This window comes from Asparagus officinalis, chromosome 4 (assembly GCF_001876935.1).
Source record: "Asparagus officinalis chromosome 4, Aspof.V1, whole genome shotgun sequence".
In the NCBI taxonomy this organism is placed as follows: domain Eukaryota; kingdom Viridiplantae; phylum Streptophyta; class Magnoliopsida; order Asparagales; family Asparagaceae; genus Asparagus; species Asparagus officinalis.
Window position 1 is genome coordinate 6,404,718 of NC_033797.1, and position 22,475 is coordinate 6,427,192.

Sequence of the window (22,475 nt, forward strand, 5' to 3'; positions counted from 1 at the left end):
TCATGACTTTGGATGCAGTGCATCTCTTCCTACTTCCTGGGAAATGCCCTCATGCCCTGGCCTAGATTTAATATCAGTTATGGATTGTGATCCAATTCTTCGATGTAGATTCAGGACAAAGTAATTTTTTCATGGAGAAGAAAGGTTAAAACCCAGACAAAGTAAATATAATGCACTTGTTTCAAATTTTGAGGGCAATGTCCTAATAAAGTGAGGTATGCTAATGTGTTACTTTATGTGTTACAAAGATAAAAGCATAGAAAAAGTAATGGCATAGAAAAAGTAATGTCCTAAAAGGGTTAAGCATGCTAATGTGTCACTTGGCGTCTAGGTTAAAACCGACACACAGTAAATATAATGCACTTGTTTCAAATTTTAAGGGCAATGTTCTAATAAGGTGAGGTATGCTAATGTGTCACTTTATGTGTTTCAGAGGTCACGTATGGATAACTGCGTATTGTTGTTTTCTATTTAAGGAGAAGCTGAACAGTTGATACAGGAATAGGTCTCAACTGAAGGATGTCTTCTTGATTTTAGGCACAGTTTGAGCCATGGGATAAGTTGCACATCATGTGAGATTTCTCTAGATGAGATTTTCTTATACAAAAGACAAATCTTGTTATCGGCATTAGTGTTCATTGTGTATATGTATATAACGAGTATAGTACTAATTAGAATAGCATCATGGTAGCTCTCGCTTTAGAGTAAATGATTTTTCCCCCACTGTGTGAATTTTAATATGACATTATATCTTCTAGTAAAGAAAAGGAAAGAATTTTTGAACTGAAGAACTTTTTATCCACTCTCTTCAACTTATCAACTCTTTCACTATTGATAATTTTTTATGCTGTATGTACCGTTTTCATCTTTCTTTTCACCAGCAAATTCATGTACATACTAATTGAGAAAAATACATAGCTTAACTGCATTAGCATGATCTATTTATGGAAGAAAACATATTAAATTACCAATTTTTCATCCAAACATGATATCATTCTACAGTGCATGTTCGAGAGCTGGGATATAGTGTTTCTTATAAACTAGGCTCACCATTTAGTTTATATTCCAACTAACAATGAAATTCAGGTAAAAACGAACCAAGCCAGGCATTTAATTGCATGCAAAGATGCATAAATTAAGATGAATTAGCCTAATCTGTTTGCTTAAATGAATTAAATCCTATTTGAGTGATGAGTACACAAATTTAAATCATCTATGCATTTAATCTCAGTCTGTAACTCAATCCCACCAAAACGTTTTTATTAGACCAACCGCACACTTGAAATTGGATGTGTATATTAAGGCTCCTCCAGGTTTCTTGTAAGCATGACATGAATAAGTTCCATTTTTTTATACAAAGCTGTAAGATTTGGTGAAGATTCCCCTAAGAATTACTAAGTTAGTTGCATATGAAATTATCAGAAGAATAAGCATCAGATCATTGCTAGGATTTGGTCCTCATTCTTCTTAAGATAAACTAACCCCCTCCAAGATTTATGAGAGGCTCGTGAACCTCGATTGATCCTCAAACTGTTGTTTCTGGCCATAACTGGAACTGTGAGAACTTGAAAACAGGAGACGAGAAAGAATTGAGACAGTAAAGAGGAATAGAATTGGGAGAGAGGGAGAGTAAAGGAGAATTGAGAGAGAACTGCAAATTTCATTCATAATCCTCATTCAATGTTACAACTTCCTCTTTTATACAGCTCTCGTCACAAATGAAGAAAAAACAGAAACGTGCACAAAACGTGCACACACTGTAACAACTCTAACAGAAACAGTTAATACAGTTCTCAACTAACTAACAGCATTTATTACAACTAAAACATTGTATAACAGCTTCAGGTCTTGTGCAGCACTTCAATTCTCGTTTCCATGCTCTCCAGCTCCCACCCTCTCAGCACTTTACAGGTTCAACTCCCTGTTTTGCCAATTCTCCAGTTTCCCCAGTCCTCAAATTCTTCTTATTAAGTTGGTTCACTTTCTGTGACTTTCAACACCTGACATTTAGCTTGTCATATTTACATCAATGTGATGCACATGACTTCACTCTTTTGGTGATTGACCGAATGCATGCATGTTTTCGGAAAATATCCAATATCAAATCTATGATATCCATGTTTCAAGCTTTATTAGACTATGTTTTGCATATCCTTCATATGTTACTGCACATGAGTTCCCACATGGACCCAAAAATATCCAATATCAAATCTATGCTATCCATATCTCAAGTTATAATTTGACTATGTTTTCATATCCTTCTCCAGTTAGTTATGTTTCTGCACATGAGCTCTCACATGGAATGATATTAGTCTTCATGCCTATTTTTAGTCATAATTACTACTGCACATGAGCCATACATGAACTATAGAGAGAGAGAGAGAGATGTAGACATTTAACCTCATTAAGTTAATTTAGGGGCTCTTGCGGGTTGGGTTGGGTTTGAGCAATTCCTTGCTTGACCCGGATCCAAACCCGATAAAAAATAGAATTTCTTTTGCAATGACCCATTTTTGAGCGTCAACCGCTTGCCATGTTACCTAATTCTTCCAAGTCTATAGAATCTTGAGTGCATAACTATCGCACATGAGCTCACATGAAATGTAACCAACTGCAATTCTAGCCTCTAGATTGAGAGAAGCAAGTCAATTGCATTGTTTATGTTGATCAACTTGCCATTAATCAAGTCAAAATTATGTAACACTAGATATTCTCTCCTTATGATCTTTTCATGTGAGGAAGGTCGATCTATGAGCAGTATGCCACTCACCGGCCAGTGGCGTGCTCAACTGCGAGGATGAGCCGGAGTTTTGACCAAGAACAAAATCAGAAGTTTAAATTCTCATTCTCACTTTTTAATTTTTGTATTTATGAGCTTCTAATATAAATAATACTATCATTAAGTATGTATAATGCCTGTGGATTGCAATTTGATTATACATTTCCACATTATTCTGTGCTAATGTCAGAGTACAAGTTCTTATGTTTAAGACTATGACTCAAGCTTAGCATTAATGAAATATGTAGCTTTATTAGGATCTTGATTAGTGATAATCATGACCGTGGTCTAACTAGAACCATATTATGTGGATTTGACCAGAGTTCTAATTAAGAAGAGATATCTTTAATTTATGCTTAGTTAGTAATCATGCTACATAGATATGCTTATCAATCATAAGACTTCTGTAGTTTTATTAAGGAAAAATGCTACCTCATCCAACTCAAGCTATTATGTTTTTCTCGTATTAAGTCAAATACATGAAGCAGAGGTAAAGTTGAGAAGCATAATTCTAGTAGTTTAGTTGGTTCATGGCATAATACGTGGATTGGTTGTCTTTTAAATTCTTTTATAAAAGGTTGTTCTGCTTGTAGGAATTCCACTTCCTATTTCAGGTAATCATTGATCGATAACAAGACGAGAAGATTAAATTCTAGTACATGTTCATTTTTTTTTCATCCGTGAGCTTTTAATATCATGTAAATTGCATCTTGATTGTGTTACCATATGCTACATAAGATTATAAGTTTCAAAAGTTACTTTGGGATAAAGCTTAGCATTAATGAGTTGGTGGCATTCTTTTAGGGTCTTTATTAGTGAAATCATGACCATGGTCTAACTAGAACGAGATGTTGTGGATTTGACCAGACCTCTGATTAGGAAGAGATATCTTTAATAATTTATGCTTTGGTAGTAGTCATGCTACTCAGATGCTTCTTAATCATAAATTGTAGTTTTATTGAGGAGAAACATGCTAGCTCATCCAACTCAAGCTATTCATGTTCTCTTATTAAACTATGTTAAACTAAATATATATATGAAAGGATGTATTGTTTAGAAGCTTATTTCGAGTAAATCAGCTTTTTTCTTCTTCTTCTTCTTCTTTTGATTGATGGATTGGTAACGGTAATGCTTCTTCTTCTTCTCGTAGAAGTTGGTTCTCTGCAACAATTGACCGAGAACAAGATCAGAAGTTTGTATAGTTCCTCCCCCTTTTTTTTCACAAGTTCGCTTCTAATATATTTAATATCAATAAGTATGTGCGTTATGGTGTTCTTAGTCACCAAATTATGGCCCCTTGCCAACAACAGGCAAGTATCCCTCGTCACGCACCATTCAGTCAACTCAACACTTGGGATGGCTAGAGTTCTGACCTAGCCGACTTGCCAAGTTAACATCTCGTTAGGTCGTCTCGAATGGCGGTACTTGTCGGTCCTCTCATTAAAGACGACTCGTTGCAAGTCCACTCAATTAGCTAATTAGCCAGTATTTCGTTGGGTCGACTCAAAAAACAGTACTTCTCGACACCCCTCGATACAAGCCAAAAGACAACTTCGACCTCGAACCCCCCGCTGACAATGGTTTGACATCACATTAAATGCTTGACAGGCGCCATCATTTTTTCATCCCAATTCCCAAGCACTATTTATGACATATCGGACCACGCCGGCTTCGTACGCCGCCTATCTCATCTCATTAATATCGAAGTGACCGCACCTATTCCGTGATCACTCTACGACCGACACCTGTAAAGTCGACGCTGACTCGGCTGCCAGTTCAGACTCAGCCGAAAAAGACTAAAATGCCCCTCCTGCATGGCTATAAGAGGAAAACTATTCCCAATGCGAGAGTAAGCAATTTTTCTGCATCTTTCCTCCATTCTATGGCACTTAAGAAGTGAGACAGATCATCTTTTCCCCAATCAAGTATTTTGCTAACTTAATCATCGGAAGAACAACAGGAGAAACAGACTCCGCCCTCTTACGAGTTGCTATTTGTGCAGAGAAGAACGACTCAACTCAAAACCAGATATTCGGAGAAGTTAGCGGTCCCTAATCAACTCAGTTCATGTCAGTTTACCTGTGTGATTTAGACCATCAACAATGTGAAATGCATGTAGATTGCACCTTGACTGTATATGTGCTACATCAAAACAGAACCTCCACTTTGTTACTTTGAGGTTAAGCTTAGCGTTAATGAGTTTTTTGCGTTCTTAAGGTCATAATTAGTGATAATCATGAACATGGTCTGAGTAGAGCAAAGGATGTGGATTTGACCAGACCTCTAATTAGCACTATTGAGTTCGTTGTATCCTTTATTATGCTTAATTACTAATCATAGGTGTAGATGCTTATCAATCATGAGAGACGTTCTATCTCATCCAAATTAGGCCATTTCTCTTACTAAACTATATATGTATGAAGAGAATTTAGCTTTTGGCTTGGTAATTGAATTGGTATAGCTCTATTTATACTAATTTACTTCCTAGCTAGTCAACTAGTAGGCAAAACATTTGTAAAATTACGCCGGTCTGGGTGGTGTAGTTGGTCATCACGCTAGTCTCACACACTAGAGGTCCCCAGTTCGAACCTGGGCTCAGACATATGTATTCATTTAATTTTTTTTCCTCTCTTTTCCCTCTCAAAATCTTGATGTATATAAACAACAGGCTGGAAATAATGAAAATTCAAATTTCTTCTCTTTTTGATATTCCTAAATGTTGTGATACTTAAATTTGGGCTAGATGTCTGCTCCAGAAATAACTCCTATATGGTGTTGTTGTTAAGCTTATAATATGAGAATTTCAACCCTCTTATTAAGATAGAATTTTTAGCCCTATTCTCTGTTGGATATTTTTCTGTCTAGAATTCATTCGATGCTCATTTTGACAATTATATATTAGAATTGTAGGTGCCGTTTGGCAATAAGTTAAGTGAGAGGTTAAGGAGACTTAACCCCTTCTTAACCTACCAAACAAAAACAAAATCTATAGAATGATTAAAGTGAGTTAATTCTCTATAGTTTGTCAAATGTACATAAGGGTTAAGTTAACCCCTCTAGAGGGATTAAAACGAGTTAACCCCTCAAAATGAGGGGTTTACTAATACTCATATTTAGAAGGACTAAGAGTTAACTCCTCTATTTATAAAGAAAATAGTCAAAATTCTTATTATTCCCAAACATAAAACTGATAACAAGGGCTAACATAAAAATTATGTAACGGGTTAATAATTTAGTCCTTCGGGTAATCATTTGAGTTAATTATGTTAATTATTTTCCTTAATCTCTCTTTCTTAACGCTTTGTCAAACGTGGCCATAAGGATTAAGATCCTCTCCGATTAGGTGGTAACTGGATAGGGTCCAAGACTCTTCATCATCTATATCACTTTTACAACATGTGAGATTTTGATTATTACAAATAGTGGTTTTGAATATAGTGGTTTTTAAGTTTACAAGTGGTTTTCGAGACTATAATGATTTTCAGGATGACAATGATACGTGGCATGATCTCATCCATTGAATTTAATATAGACGGCAATGATTGAGCTTAAGTCCATTCTTTTGTCATTACCAAAGTTTACCGAGATTTCTATACTATATATTAAGAGAAGTTCCTCTTTTTGATATGTGCGAGCCACGGTTTTAGAATGCAAACAATATCCTTACACTTGAAAAGTTAAGGAAATGTGCTTGGACTTGAAAAAAAGAAAAAACTACAGAGATACCCTTGCACTTGGAAAAATAGTTTGAAACGCCCTCTCACAAAATCTAACGTACCATTTATTTTCTTGACAACGATAATCATCGATCTTTTGTGTTATGCGCTAATCGGCGTGCGCCAACATTCTAAAATACGTATACAATTAAGTACAAACTTAGGCTCCTCAAAGTACTCCTTTTCCTTGTGCTAGGTGGAATACACGTGCACTGTACGTGGTCAAATATTATAATTATTTACTTTAAGTCTATTTATTTACTATGACATGGTTGTAAAAAACTTTATAATTATTGTAATATTTTTTTTTTTGGATATTTTCATGTGTGATTTTAACATTTTTTTCTTCTAGAGAAATAGTGATGTTTAAAAAATATTAATAATTTAAGATTAAATAGTAATGTGAATGTATAGTTTCAAAATATTAATGATGTAAGGGACCAATATGAAAAAAAACTTATTATTATTAATAAAAATAAAGTCTTGAGTTCATTAAGGAAAATGGTAGGTTTTATCTAGTCGTTAAGGATTTTTTCAGTTATAAAAAAATCACTTCCACCTATTGTTTACTTCCACTTGTTGTTTATCTGACGATCGAGTATTATAGATATTCAAGAATTTTTTTCTAGAATTTTCTAATTTATAATGTGCAAATTCAATCAAGAAAAAAAATATAATTTATCTGATCAATTCCAAAATCTGATGTTGTACTCTTTTTACATCTTCCCAAATACTAATTGATCTGTCAAAACGATTACTCTCTGGTTTCAGAAAATTATAAAATATAGTCTGAAAATTATTTGTACATATTATGCACTCATATTGGTTGTATTTTAATAAAATAATTTATATTTATCCAATGTCAAACAACATTCAAAAATTTAGATAAAAGAGTTGGAAGAATACAATATCTGTAATAATAGTCATATCTAAGTTATGAGCTTCATAAACTTATAAGAATGTGAGCAATATAAAATAACAACTTAATTTACTTTGTCAAATAATTTATTACAAATTATGAAAGAAAAGGGGAACCAGAGCGATCATATGCCCATCCCAAATAAATATTAAATTTCTCTTAGATATTCTTATAGCAAAAGATTTTTAGAGTTGATGTGTGGGATAAATTTAAGGACAAATAACCCAAACCAATTCATTGAGTGATAGACTTGCTATAAACTCCACTCTTATAAAATTGATATCACATGTGCCTTAAGTTGTGCTTTTGTTTAAGAGTTAATTTTAGAAAACTCTCCCTTAACTATGGAGAGCATGACCCCCCACCGGCAAAACTATTTAAGACTGAGTAAATCTCTGCCAAGTTTTATCGATAATCTATCTCAACTTAACAAATCTTGATTTAACCCCAGTGAACTTTTCTCACTTAAACCTAACCTTTCAAAACTAACATCATTAAGTCTTATCTATTATGTGACCAATACTTGACTTGGAAAGACAAAAATATCAATCAATCATAAAAGAATTACCTTGGCTTTGCCAAATAAAGGAGGTGATATAGAGGGAAAAAATTATAAATTGGTTGTGATCATTTTATTATTGGTTAAGGGTTTCTATTTAATTAAAATTACTTTCTTCAAGAAGGTATTTTTCCAAATCACATATCGAAGTAACTATGTTAAGGGGGTTTGTTGATAGAAGTGTAAAAGATTAGGGGATTTTTTATAAGATACGCTATAGTTGAGAGATGATTTCTAAAATTGCACTAAAATTGAGAGGGGTTATTTATAACACCCCACATAATAAGGGGGTTTTGTCAAATTGAATTAGTTAAGTGGGGTTTTTTAAGACGATCCCCATAGTTGAGAGGTTTTTTTTTTAAAATTAACACTTCTTTTAATTATGGCTTATTTATAATTTGTCCCTCAAATTTTTAATAATTTAATATTAGTCCCAATTATGAGCAATTTCAAAAAATTGTGGGAATAACATATAATCATTGGATATTTAAAATCAAGGAACTAATATCTAAATAACATTTACATATTTGCTCTTATAGGCATTATTTAAAATCAAGGAACTAATATCTAAATAACATTTACATATTTGCTCTTATAGGCATTCTATTAAATATCGACCAATATAACTAATATCTAAATAACATTTACATATTTGCTCTTATAGGCATTCTATTAAATATCGACCAATATATTTCTATATCGGCCAATATATTGGGTTAAAGACTTTATCTTGATAATATTTTATACTTGATAATATTTTATATTATTTTCTTTAGTTTGTTGATTTTTTTGATAAATCGACCGTTATCGAAAATATGGCCGATATATCCCTTTGAAAATATCAAGAAAATCATGACATTTTTTTAATTTGATTGTGGGCTGGGGTTTGAATCGTGTTTGGGAAATAAAATCGGAACTTGCAAAACCCACAAATGCCACAATTCTTCGCCCAAATCTCTCCACTCTAGGCTCTCCCAAATCTTAAACATATATATTGATGCAAATTCTTATGTTTAAAATTCATTAATATGTTAGATTACATATTATAATGTCATGTTACGTATGAATATTTACTCATATGACACCTAGTCTTATATACATATCCCTGATTTTTGCTACCCGATATCATGGAATTTAGTTTTTTAATATTTATTTGATGTCAAACACTTTGTAGTATTCCTTCAAAAGCCTCTTCTAAAGTTTTCTAACTAAGTGAAGTATATAATTTTGAGAAATAATTCAAAATCTTGAGACTCATTCAAAATATGATGCTTTAATTTTTTCACATCTCCTCTATTATATAAATATAAGCTAAGCATCCGGCCTCATATTGTATGATGAATATTATTTGTCAATAGGATCATATACTATTGTTTATAGATAACAAAGATTTTAAATCTTTTCTAGGCTTAACTGAACTTAAATACCTTGTAGTTTACCAAAACTATACTTATATACCTCCACTTGTATCTTGCTGCACTTTTTTAAAATTTTAGATAACGTATCTTGATACGCTTAAATATCCTAATGTTTTCTAAAATTTAATGTTTGTATCTTCTATCTTGTTACCTAAACATAAGAATGCTCTTTGTAATTTTCCTATATGAGTTTCTTGGTATAATTTTTGGATGATTCTATGTTTTTTATTCTTTCCATAAATACTTTATTGACATGTAATTATCTATTAATATATTATTATATATTATTAATAATTAATATAATGTAGAGTTTTATAATAACGTTGGAAGTTCTAAGGACCAACTTATGCAAACTTAAAGTGTCATATAATGTAATTAATTAACCATGATAATTAATTTAGTTTAATTAGTATTAGAATGTAATATTAAAAAAGAATAGAAGTAATATAGTCCTTAGAAAGTTTTTCCACAACTTTCTCTTTTAAAGTGAGAATGATATGTTCTTCTTTTATTCTGAAACTCAGTTTTCGGGCTAAGAGCTAAACCGGTCCATAAATTCCAGTTGGGCTAGGCTATATTGGGCTTAGGCTCTCTCTGTTATTGCTGCCCTTCTCTCTCAATAATTTTTATTTTCCCTTTTTTCCCGCTCAACTTTGTTCGATGTTATATTATAAGACTTACAACAGATGAAAGCTAGAGAAATATTTTTGTAATACCTTAAAAATAATGAAGTGACAGGAAGCAAAAACACTGTTAGGAACATGTGTAAAATTTAGGAGAAAGATGTTTTAAAAAAATGATAATACTTTTCATAATCAACAGCAGGGCAGAAAGAATGCAGGCGATTAAACACTATTGCTCAAAATGTACCACTCTGTATCAAAAAAAAAAAAGAACATCAACTTTTCTACTCACCGAACACCACCACCCATTGTAGATAACAATACATTATGTATAAAAAGGGATATTTGCATGTTCCTTCAATAATTTTTGAATTAAAGAACAATTATATTAAGCTCTTCAAACTGGCTGAAATTAACTCGCAAAACTAAAAATTTTCATTCATGCAGTGTAAGATAAATTCATAAAGTTCGGACAAAGCTCAGCTATGTGTTTCTTGGTTAAAAAAATTCAAGCTTGTACTTTCCAAGTCGCTTTAAAAGCTTGGATACGTTGTGCACTTTTATTTGCTCATGAAGTCGGCATCTAATCGAGGTAACTACAGCATCATTGCAATGGGTTTACTTATAAAAGAAGGCAGTTCATTGCGGGGGCAGTGATGATCTCTGGTCTCAGTTCATATACAGATCGAAGAGTAACAGCTTTGAACGAGAGAAGAATCTACTAGATATGTCATCTGCATATATTGATCAAGTTAAAAAGACTCGTTCTCAAAGGCTGCTGGAGTCTGACAGAACCGAGAATCGTTGTGTTTCCACGAGAAGCTGCATCAAGGACTAGATGTACAGTAAGAATACTTTTCTTTAGCAAACCTTTTACAGGAATAGATATTGTCTGCAATTGTACAAACCATACTATAAATATGAATCAAGATGCTTATACATACTACTATATAACAAATGGCATTGTTGAGCCAGTTGACTGTAATATTAATGACATAAAGTAAGCAAGGAACCATCATATACTTCCTTGGTCCATAGGAAGCTGCAGCTTCAAATCGTCCTATCCGGGAGAGAAATTTCAAATTAATATTCAAGGCTGTACTAATGTATACTTACCGTGCAATGAATCAAATTAATGGCACGCAAAGACTACTCGTGGCTGAAGGCTAATTGATTCATGTGACAAAACTTTGAAAAACTATATTAAGACTAAATAATTAAATATTGTTCTCCTATTTTGTTGATCCTGCGCCATCATGACATGTATTGCCTTGGTAACTATTAAGTGATTAATTGACCTTTTCAAAATGTGCGAACGAATAAATTTGAAACTGGGATCCTCTATTCATCTAATGGAATGTTCAATGTATAGACTTGTAGAATTAGGAAGCAAAATATGGAGAAAATGGTCTAGCTCTCTCATTGAATTAGGATCGAATATATACAAGTATTAAGCATAATAGAAGGCTAATTATGCTGCTACAATCAGGGAACTAAATATACTGCTACAATTAAGGAATCAAACTAGGAAACAAATAACACCTAATAGTCAAGTGAATCGAGGCTAATAATATCCTAATATTACGCATAATTCAACACTCCCCCTCAAGCTAAGCCGTATACATTAATAAGGTTTAGCTTGCAACACAAGGTACTGAATAAAGAATGAAGTAGAGGCTTAGTTAAGATGTCAGCAACTTGTGATCTTGAAGGCACATAATGCAGTTTGACCTCTTGACTTTCGATCTTCTCACTGATGAAATGTCTGTCTAATTCAATGTGTTTCGTGCGATCATGATGAACTGGATTCTTTGCAATACTGAGAGCAGCTTCATTATCACAGTGGAGATGAATTAACTTTTCACAAGGTACATGTAGGCTGCTGAGAAGACGTTTAAGCCAAATTCCTTCACAAATCCCATGGGCTAGAGCTCTATATTCTGCCTCTGCAGTGCTTCTAGCCACAACTGATTGCTTCTTACTCCTCCATGTAACTAAATTACCCCAGACATAAGAACAATATCCAGAAGTTGATTTCCTGTCTGTTTGTGATCCTGCCCAGTCAGCATCTGTGTAGACATTTAGACTTCGACTTGAGTTCTTCTGAAAGTATAGACCTTTTCCAGGTGACCCTTTGAGATATCTTAGAATTCTGTAAACTGCCTCCATGTGAGATTCTCTGGGATTGCTCATGAATCGACTGACCAAACTGACAGCAAATCCAATGTCAGGTCTGGTGTTGGCTAAGTAGATCAGTTTGCCAACTAGTCGTTGATATCTTCCTCTGTCTACAGTTACTTCTGCCTCATCAATATCGAGTTTCAGATTAGGCTCCATAGGTGTTTCTGAGGGCTTACATCCAAGCATTCCTGTTTCTTTGAGTAGATCAAGTGTATACTTTCGTTGAGAAACTGAGATGCCTTTGTGTGATCGAGATACCTCCATACCTAGGAAGTATTTTAACTCCCCAAGATCTTTAACTTCAAATTCAGTGGCTAGAGTCTTCTTTAAACACTTTATCTCTTCTTCATTGTCTCCTGTGATTACAATGTCATCAACATAAACACTTAAGATTGTGATTTTTCCATAGCTAGCTTGTTTGGAGAAGAGTGTATGATCAGCAGGACTTTGAGAATAACCAAACTTCTTGAGAACTTGAGAGAATCGGCTGAACCAGGCTCGGGGACTTTGCTTTAAGCCATACAAAGACTTCCTCAGTTTGCACACTTTTCCTTGTGAGTGTTTATCTTCAAATCCAGGTGGAATATCCATGTAGACTTCTTCTGAGAGATCGCCATTTAGAAATGCATTCTTTACATCTAACTGATGAAGAGGCCAGTCTAAATTTGCAGCTAGAGAAAGAAGCACTCTGATGGTATTTTGTTTAGCCACTGGAGCAAAAGTCTCCTGATAGTCAATGCCATAAGTCTGAGTGTACCCTCTTGCAACAAGTCGTGCCTTAAGTCTCTCTACTGAGCCATCTGAATTATGCTTCACAGTAAATAACCATCTGCATCCAACTGTACGTTTCCCCGGGGGTAGAGAAGTGATTTCCCACGTGTTGTTCTTTTCTAAAGCTCTGATTTCTTCATAAGTAGCTTTCTTCCACTCAGGTATGGCTAAGGCTTCATGAACTGTATTTGGTATGCTTACTTGATCTACTTGAGCAACATAAGCCCGATACTTAGTTGATAAATTCCCATAGTAGACATAATCTTCAATCTGATATGGTTGAATGTTACGAGCAGTTTTCCTCAATGCTATTGGCAGATCTAACTCATCAGTGGCAATATTCTCAGAGCCAGAATTTGAAGCATTATCATTGGTAGGCATATCTGGATCATGATTGTTACTTGGCAGTGGAGTTGAGGTCGATGATTGACAATCCTGAAGTTCAGTCATTAGTGGACTCTGAGGCAAGGAATTGGCATCTGTTTGAACATTTTCTGTTTGAACATTTTCTGGAACATGTGACACAATACTGTTTTGCTGATTTTGTGGATTATGACAAGTATTTTCCCAATTCTGAGATTCAATGCATATATTCTCCCCCTGAATTGATGAATTGGAGTAAAAAGGTTTGTGTTCAAGGAAAGTTACATCCATTGTGTGGAAGAATTTCCTCTGAGATGGTGAATAACACTTATATCCTTTTTGAGAAGGAGAATATCCTAAGAATATGCATTTTAAGGATCTAGGATCCAACTTACTTTGTTCATATAGATGTACAAAAGCAGTGCATCCAAAGAGTTTTGGAGGAATTTGAGTGAGTAATCTTGTTTTTGGAAAGGATTTCAATAACATTTGACATGGTGTTGAGAATTTGAGTACCCTTGATGGCATTCTATTAATGAGATATGCTGCAGTGAGTACAGCTTCTCCCCAGTAGTGTTTAGGAACATGTGATGTGAACATGATTGATCGGGCTACTTCCAAGAGATGGCGATTTTTTCTTTCAGCAATTCCATTTTGCTGAGGGGTTTTGATACATGAACTGGTATGAATAATGCCCTGAGATTTGAAATAATCACCAAGAATAGTATTGAAATATTCACTTCCATTATCAGAGTGAACAATTTGGATATTTGTTTTGAATTGTGTTTGAATCATAACATGGAATTGTTTGAATAGATTGCTAGTTTCAGATTTCTTTTTCATCAAAAAAACCCAACTTAGCCGTGTGTGATCATCTATGAAGAGTAAGTACCATCTTGTATTAGTTACATTAGGTACTCTAGAGGGACCCCAAATATCACTATGAATCATTGAAAAGGGATGAGAGGCTTTGTATGAACTAGGCACATAGGAATTTCTTGTGTGTTTTGATAGTTGACAAACGTCACAATTCATTAACTTGGCACTTTTATTCAAGAACAAGGATGGAAACAATTTTGAAAGATACACAAAATTAGGATGACCTAGTTGATAATGAAGCATCATGATTTCTTTGTCATTATTCATAGAATTTGAACTAAACTTAGATGCCAAGTAAGATGTGGAACATGATGGTGTTTTGAGGAGATATAGTCCTGACTTCACTTCAGCACTGCCAATCATCTTCCCCGAATCCCTGACCTGAAAAACACAAGAATCATCTGTGAATTGGGTGAGGCATTTCAAATCTTTATTCAATTTATGAACTGATAATAGATTGCAGTTCAATTTCGGAACAAAGAATACTGAGTTCAACTGCAAAGTGGGTGAGATTTGAACAGTTCCAATGCCTACAACAGACGATATTGATCCATCTGCTATACTGACCGTTATTTCTTTCTCACATGGAGAATAGGATGAGAAGAGGTTTTTGTTACCAGTCATATGATCAGTGGCTCCAGAATCCACTATCCATGAGGAAGAATGGTTTGATCTGGAGTGAAAGACTAGTGATATGTTACCTCTTTTAATAACTTGAGCACTGCTAGATGGACCAGGATTCTGACCAACTTGCTGAGACTGGCTGATGAGAGTTTGAAGAAGCTCTAGTTGATCCTTGCTGAATAAGGCTGAAGTAACTAAGTTGCCTCGAGGTTCATGATCAGACGAGTTTGAAGTGTTTCTTGGCTTCCAGTCTTGAGGCTTTCCATGGAGTTTCCAACAATTGTCTTGAGTATGCCCTGGTCGATGGCAGTGATCACAGTAAGGCCGTGGTTTGTTGTTATTCCTCCTGTTGGTGAAGACTTTGGCAGCTTGAATTTTGTTTTCACTTGTGGCAGCTAGAGCAGAGACTTCTGAGACATGTGTTGGTGTAGAGTCTCCCATCATAACCTTTCTTCTACTCTCTTCATGGCGTATGGCTGAGAACGCTTCTCTCAGAGAAGGCAGAGGCTTGGTGCTGATTACTCTTCCACGAGCTTCATCAAGTTCTTTGTTAAGACCTGATAAAAACTTGAACACCCACTTGGTTTCTACAATTGATCTGTAGATCTTGGCATCTTCTGGACAGTTCCACTTCTGAGTATCGATGAGATCTATTTTCTGCCAATGTCTGGTGAGAGAGCTAAAGAATTGAGTGACTGAGAGTTCACCTTGTTTCAGTTCATGAAGAATACTCTCTGTTTCGAAGACTTCAGATGTATTCTCTGAGCTTGAGAATGTAATTTTTGCAGCTTCCCAGATCTCTGCAGCAGTGGCATAGAGTAGGAAATTCTCTCCAATCTCGGGAGTCATGGAATTGACAAGCCAAGACATGACCATGTTGTTGTTTGCCTTCCATGATTTGTATGCAGGATCATCTTCTTTTGGTGCAGCGGCAGTGCCTGTGATGAAATCGTCCTTGCTCTTTCCACAGATGAACATGAGGACAGATTGGGACCATTGTAGATAGTTTTGGCCATTCAGTTTGTGGCTTGTTACTTGCTGAGAGAAAAGATCAGAGTTTGGGATGGAAGTAACAGAGGTTTCGGTGGAAGTGGAAGAAGAGGTGAGGCCATGAATTTGATTTCCATATTTTGTCATATCTCTGATACCATGTAGAATTAGGAAGCAAAATATGGAGAAAATGGTCTAGCTCTCTCATTGAATTAGGATCGAATATATACAAGTATTAAGCATAATAGAAGGCTAATTATGCTGCTACAATCAGGGAACTAAATATACTGCTACAATTAAGGAATCAAACTAGGAAACAAATAACACCTAATAGTCAAGTGAATCGAGGCTAATAATATCCTAATATTACGCATAATTCAACAAGACTATTCGCAAGAAACACACTAAATAAGAGGACACAACTCCATTAGCCATCCAATTCCAACAATGAGAGAAAGTGGGCATAGGAAAAAAAAAATGCATGGCACCTGAATTTCACTGCGTTTGTAGGAGGGATGTCATAGGATTTTGACATGAAAGTCAGGCACGGACAGGACCTAATTCAGACTCAAGCTCCTTATGCCGAGGAAGTTGAGGCAACCGACAAGCTTTAACCTACGAGACTGGAAATTATCAGAAGAGCAATCGTCTGGCATATCACATTAAGAATATCAAACAACAAAGTATTGTGTTTGAAACTTTAACCTGCAAGACATTGAGGTATTCTTTTTCAACTTCTCAGATCAACACGGCAGAAGAAAATAAAATTATCAGTATATTGTCTGCATATTCCGCTGTGCCATCATTTGAGCAAAAGAAAACATAAAACAACTGCCAGCAAGCATTCTACAAATTTTGCAACATGACATATGAAATTCCACATTTTCAAGAATTATGACTTTAAGAACTTTTAGCCAAAGTATGTTACTCAAGCAGTTATGCTAGTTATGCCAGTTATGCCAGTTATCAACGACATAATTTCATCAACCTTGGCATCAATGCAAACCCACGCCATTCTAACGGACAATTTCCTCTTCTAACCCTGAGACGGTTGAGAAGACATGTACAGGTTACTCAATAGACACAATTCAAACCAGTATGTGACTTGTTTCCACTATATAATGCATGAGTATATCCTCTTTTTTATCGCCTATGGTCATATCCACCTTGCAAAGAGATATGCTGTACCTGCACAATGAAATGACTCAGTTGCTTGTGCTCTCGCTTACCAAAAGTACACATAAAACTTCCAGTTCAACAATGCTCATCCTATCCCCACCCTTTTTCTTCCTTCCTTTTCCTTTCTTTACTTCCATTTTACTTTCATTTTCACTTCAACGGCCTAATCTTATAGAAAGATTAGCACTAGCAGAATTAAAGTTTGAATTTTTTTGACTGCGATTGCCAATACTTAATTGGACAGTTAGGATAAACTGCTCCAGCAACTTAAAGTGGGTGCATTCTTCCTCAATTTTCAACAATATGTACCTATCTATTATTAGCATTGTGTCCACAGTATCACACCTTTCTACTACTGTTTAGAGAGTTTCTGAATTATCTAATATATGCCTTCTGTTTAAATAAAAAAAAGGAAGACTTTTTTTTTTAACCTGAAAAACAGGGTGAGAGGCCCTGTTCATTTAAATATATATTAAAAGAGTTTTAGACTTCCTTTTTTTTAGAACAATTATACAAGTTTTAGACTTGCAGTAGCTCGTTAACCATTTATTTAAGAATGTATAGCACGGAACAAATGCGTATGGTACATGATAAAACATCCACTTTTGAGATAGCAACCAAGTGTTGACTCATGCAGTAACTAGGATGTATATGTGCTATTAGTCTAAAGTACTAAAAGATACCTTAGAGACTACAAAAATTATTAATGTAGAATCACAACAGTCATTATCACCAATTCAGTTCCAAAACAAATCTTAACTGGATACCGTATGAAGAATATTATCTTGTACACTAGCAAATATAATTAAGCATTTTGATAATACATGCTGTTTTCTGGTCAATATTCAGCAACAATTGAGCACTTTCAGTGTGCTAACGCAAACATTTAAATGAGCTAATTAATAGTAAGATATAGGAGTAATAAAAAAATGAGTGTATCGGATGATGTCAATGCAGTAGACCTGAGGTTCCAGATTAGGCATATGTGTTTGGCTTTGCATCTTCTCAAAACCCAGGATTTCGGATCTGGCGACCGCAGACACCCAAGGCTTTCTTCTTGAAAATGCATCCTCTATAGCTTCAATGTTGCATATGAATGGAGGCCCCCAGTGCAGAAGCGTTCAAGTAGTGATGTCGGTTCTTTATGCTGTTTATGATCCTGCATGGCAATGACAATTCAGTTATACTAGGATCATATAAAGTCTATTTAAAGGATATTTGGAAAGTCCATTCTCGTATTCCAGATGCAGTCTCCTGATTATCTAATACAAAATCACTTCTAAAAACAAGACAAGGGAATGTAATAAGGTAACCGCTGCAAAGTTCATAGGGGATATGTGACATCAATATTAAAGAAAGTGCTAGGCACATAAAGAAAGTGCTAGGCACATAGAGCCCAGACGCATTTCTTTTTTTGTTCAATTGGAGGTGGAAGAGATTTTTGCTGAAGATTGGAGGAGGTGGAGGAGTTCAGAGTCGGTGGAAAAGGCTAGGGGTATTGCAGCAGAAGAAATTAAACCACAATCTTAGTTGTGCAATCCGCATAATGACTCATGCTTCTCCCAAGATATAAGCGGACGGCCTAAGTACTGCCTAGGCTAGGTTGCTGCCTAGCCTACGTGGGCGCCTAGACGAATAGATAGGCTACCAGTCTTTTTGTCTTGGGCAATCGTCATTGTACCTTTTAAAATCCTCCAATCATCACCATGGAAAGTCGTAGTGTAGCCTTCACTAGCCAGCTGGCTTACTGAGATTAAGTTCCTTTTCAGGTCGGGAATATGTCTGACATCCTTCAGCTCCCATACTGACACATTCAACTTAATCTTCACTACACCTTTGCCAATAATGACACATGGTTGATCATCACCAAGGTATACATTTCCAAGGTTTCCGAGTATATACTTCTCGAGGAATTTTTTCTGAGAGGTAGCATAGAATGATGCTCCAGAGTCCAACACCCAAGACTCCTCATTGCTCTCTAAAGAGCATATCAATGCATCATCCCCTCCTGAGGTGGAAGCAACATTTGCATTTGCCTTTGCCTCTCACTCCTTCTGTGCACTTTTGCACTGATTCTTATAGTGTTCGGTTTTCCCGCACTTCCAACACTCGATAACCTTTGAGCTGTTGGGATTCCTAGATTTGGACCCCTTACCCTTCAATCCATTCCCTCTGGTTAAATTTCTACCTCTTGACTCTGTATGCAATACTGAAGAGCTTGTAGTTTCACCCGACTCTCTCCGTCGGATCTCCTCACTGAGAACCAGATTACGAATGTCGTCGAACTTTAACTTGTTGCCTCCCGACGAGCTACTTACAGTTATGAATGTAGCATTCCAGCTTTCTGGTAGGGAAGACAAAAGGATCAACGTTCGTACTTCTTCATCAAACTCAATATCATCTGAACTCAATTGGGTCGTGACTGTATTAAGTTCATTGAGATGATGTGCTACCGATGCACCTTTCGTCATTCGCAGATTGAATAACCGCCTCATCAAATAAAATTTGTTTGAGGTTGATGGCTTCTCATACATGTTTGAGAGTGCTGCCATAAGACCCGTCGTGGTCTTTTCCTTTGTAATGTTAAAAGCAACATTGCAGGTTAACGTCAAACGAATAACCCCGATGGCCTTTCTGTCTAGAAGATTCCAATCTTCTTCCTTCATACCCTTTCGGCTTCTTCCCTGAGATAGGTTGATACAGATTTTTCTAATACAACTAATCCTATATCTATATTTTTTAGAATTCGAAATCTGATCTATCAAACTTCTCTAATCTCACATTTTCTTTATATACGGCCATCGCTCCCACTTGAATCTGACTTCCTCTAGATCGTTTTAGGCTTTGATACTAGTTGTTGGGGAATACCCGGGTACGCTAAACCCCTAAAATAGTAAGAAAACACAGTAGAAAAAAGTACACTAAGATTTAACGAGGTTCGGCAAACTTGCCTACGTCCTCGGGAGCCACACAATTAATTTTTTATTAATATCAAAGAAATTACAATGCAAGAGCAGATCTCAAACTTGAGATCTCTTAATAAATACAAAAATCAACATTGTAGCTACAGTGATGATTTCTCTCCTTAAATCCCCTTGTTAAGAAGATTCCCCTTCTTAAATTAAATCCCCCTCTTTTTCAAGTTCTCCCTCTTAAACACTTGTGAGCTAGAGAAAAGAAGAGCAGAGAAAAAGGGGAGAGAGAGCCGTCGCCGTCAGGAGCTTGAAGAAGTCACGAGAGGAGAGAGAGAGAAGAAGCCACTAGGGGCTAGGGTTCTGGGTTCCCTTTTATAGGAGAACCCAAACGCCTGTCGCCAGCCACGCTTACGCTCCCCAACCTCGCCTGAAGAATGAGCGGATCTCGACCTCGCCTGTAGCAAGATTTCACCCTCGCCTGTTTTGCATCGACCTCGCCCGCAAAGTCCAGACCGCACCTGACTGGATCAACGTCGACCTCGCCTGATCACGACAACCTCGCCTGGCCGCCACGAGCTCGTCTGCAGATCTCGCCGAGCTTGCTTGAAGGAGCTCCTCGCCTGCTCAAGCTCGCCTGACGGAGTTCCTCGCCAGCTCGAGCTTGCCTAACAGGTTTGGTCTACACCCAAACCAACAAAAAACCGGTATTATAATTCTATTTGGGCTAACCATCTTGAATTTAACGGGCAATGATCTTAAACAACTTCTTATCGTCCCGAAATGTAACAATAAGGTCTGATTTCGAACAGCTTAAAAGTTTTAAAAGTTTTAAAAGTTTTGAAGGATGAATTTTAAATCCAAAACTATAATCTTTGTAACAATAACAACAACTCAGCACAAGTCCCTAGGTAGGTAATAAGGGAATTTGGAAGTAAAATCATGCAAACTTTAAGTTACGTCACAAGGCAATGTTCCAGATCGGAGGGCGAGGGGATACTTTATCTGACAAACAAATCCTGGGTTTTTCCCTCGCTAACCATTTCACGACAATATGGGTTCGAATCAAGTAAAATTTCAAGTTAAAAAAAAAGCAAGGAGCCAAAGTCTAATCCTTTTGTTTGTATATTTTTCGCATAATAATTTTTTTCCAATATTCATTTAGCAAAAAAAAATTTAAAAAAAATTAAAAAAAATCTCGTGCAAGAACAGCAACCTAATTAAGCTAAATTACAAATGTCTAACTAATATTTTCCTAAGTTTTAAATGAAAAATTATGAAAAAAAAAAAAGGTAGCAAGAGGAAGAGTTGGGGGTAGGATTTAGATCCTATCCACTATGAAAAAAATAGTAGGGGACCACTCCTTAATCATAATCATTAATTATCTAGTGAGTGGTTATGATTTTTTTAGTGTAAATTAGGAATGAGTGTAATGCACGGGAGTACGTTTGAGTGTTAGAATTAAAATGTATCACGGTCACCTACTATAGATAATGAACTTTTAAGATTAAAAGTGGTGGTCTCTCTACTATCTTTTTGTAGCGGAGATGATCCAAATTCTTTGGGGAAACTTTTAACCCTACTTTATCGCGATCACCACCGCTCTCATCGTTAGTGGGCCCTCAGCGCCACGCCTTCTCCATCTGCCTCCTCCTCCGCTGGATGCTGCTGATCAGCACGTGCCGTGATGCCATCGTTGACGAGCACCGCAGCCACGGATGTTGGTGCTCTTTGTCGTCGTCGAGCATATGTTGGTGCTCTTTGTCGTCGTCGAGCATCGTAGATTGAATTAGTCGGTGGATGTGTAATTAGTTCCTTAATTAATCGCTAAAAATTTATGGAGAAGCTTTCCTGTAGTTTTTTTTTTTTTTTGCGGGCGGGGTAGGGGTGGCGTGGTGGTGGTTTGCTTACGGGACTCATGGCGAGCTACGTACTTACCTTGTTCGCGAGCACATCAAGGGAGAGAAAAAAAAAAAGAAAGGAAAAAAAAGTGTGCTAAAATCAAATGACCAGTGACTTGAGAAATGACCTCATGTCCTTGTCCATATTTTGCCGATGACATCTTCAATATTTACCCTTTAGCACAAAGTAATCGAGAATTAGGCTTCATAGCCCCCAACCGACTACTTTTTTTGAGGATCCGGATCCTCTACTAATGAGCCATCTCCTAATATTTACTAATAAATCAATCACGACCGTTCATTTTCAATCTACGGCCAAGATTCCTTCTCTCAGCAATTAACTCAATCTCTCTCTCTCCTCTTAATCTCAATCTCAATCTCTCCGGTGACTCCTCCTCCGCCTCGTCGCCGACTCCTCCTCCGCCGCTCATCTGCCCCGTCGTCGACTCCTCCTCCGCCACTCCTTCGCCCCGTCACCGACTCCTCCTCCGCCGCTCCTCTGCCCTGTCGTCGACTCCTCCTCCGCCGCTGCTCCGCCCCGTCGCCAACTTGTCTGCGAGGTTCACTGTAGCAACTCATCTCAGGTTCTTTCTCTTCTCTTTCCTCAAATTTTTTTTGAAATATACTTTAAAATTGATGCTTAAGATATATGCTGAATCTA

At 36.2% G+C, this 22,475-nt stretch overlaps 1 protein-coding gene and 1 non-coding gene across 4 annotated transcripts in view; both read left to right on the forward strand.

The window, feature by feature from the left end:
• The window catches only part of LOC109836464 (pentatricopeptide repeat-containing protein At3g57430, chloroplastic-like), a 52,637-nt gene extending 49,672 nt beyond the window's left edge, over positions 1 to 2,965 (forward strand). For all 3 annotated transcript variants that reach the window (XM_020404361.1, XM_020404360.1, XM_020404362.1), the window contains one exon: positions 2,743 to 2,965. The gene's annotated coding sequence lies outside the window, so the exon portion shown is untranslated. The remainder of the gene's footprint in view (positions 1 to 2,742) is intronic.
• Positions 5,308 to 5,381, forward strand: TRNAV-CAC. The gene has a single exon. It is a non-coding gene; the product is annotated as a tRNA-Val (tRNA).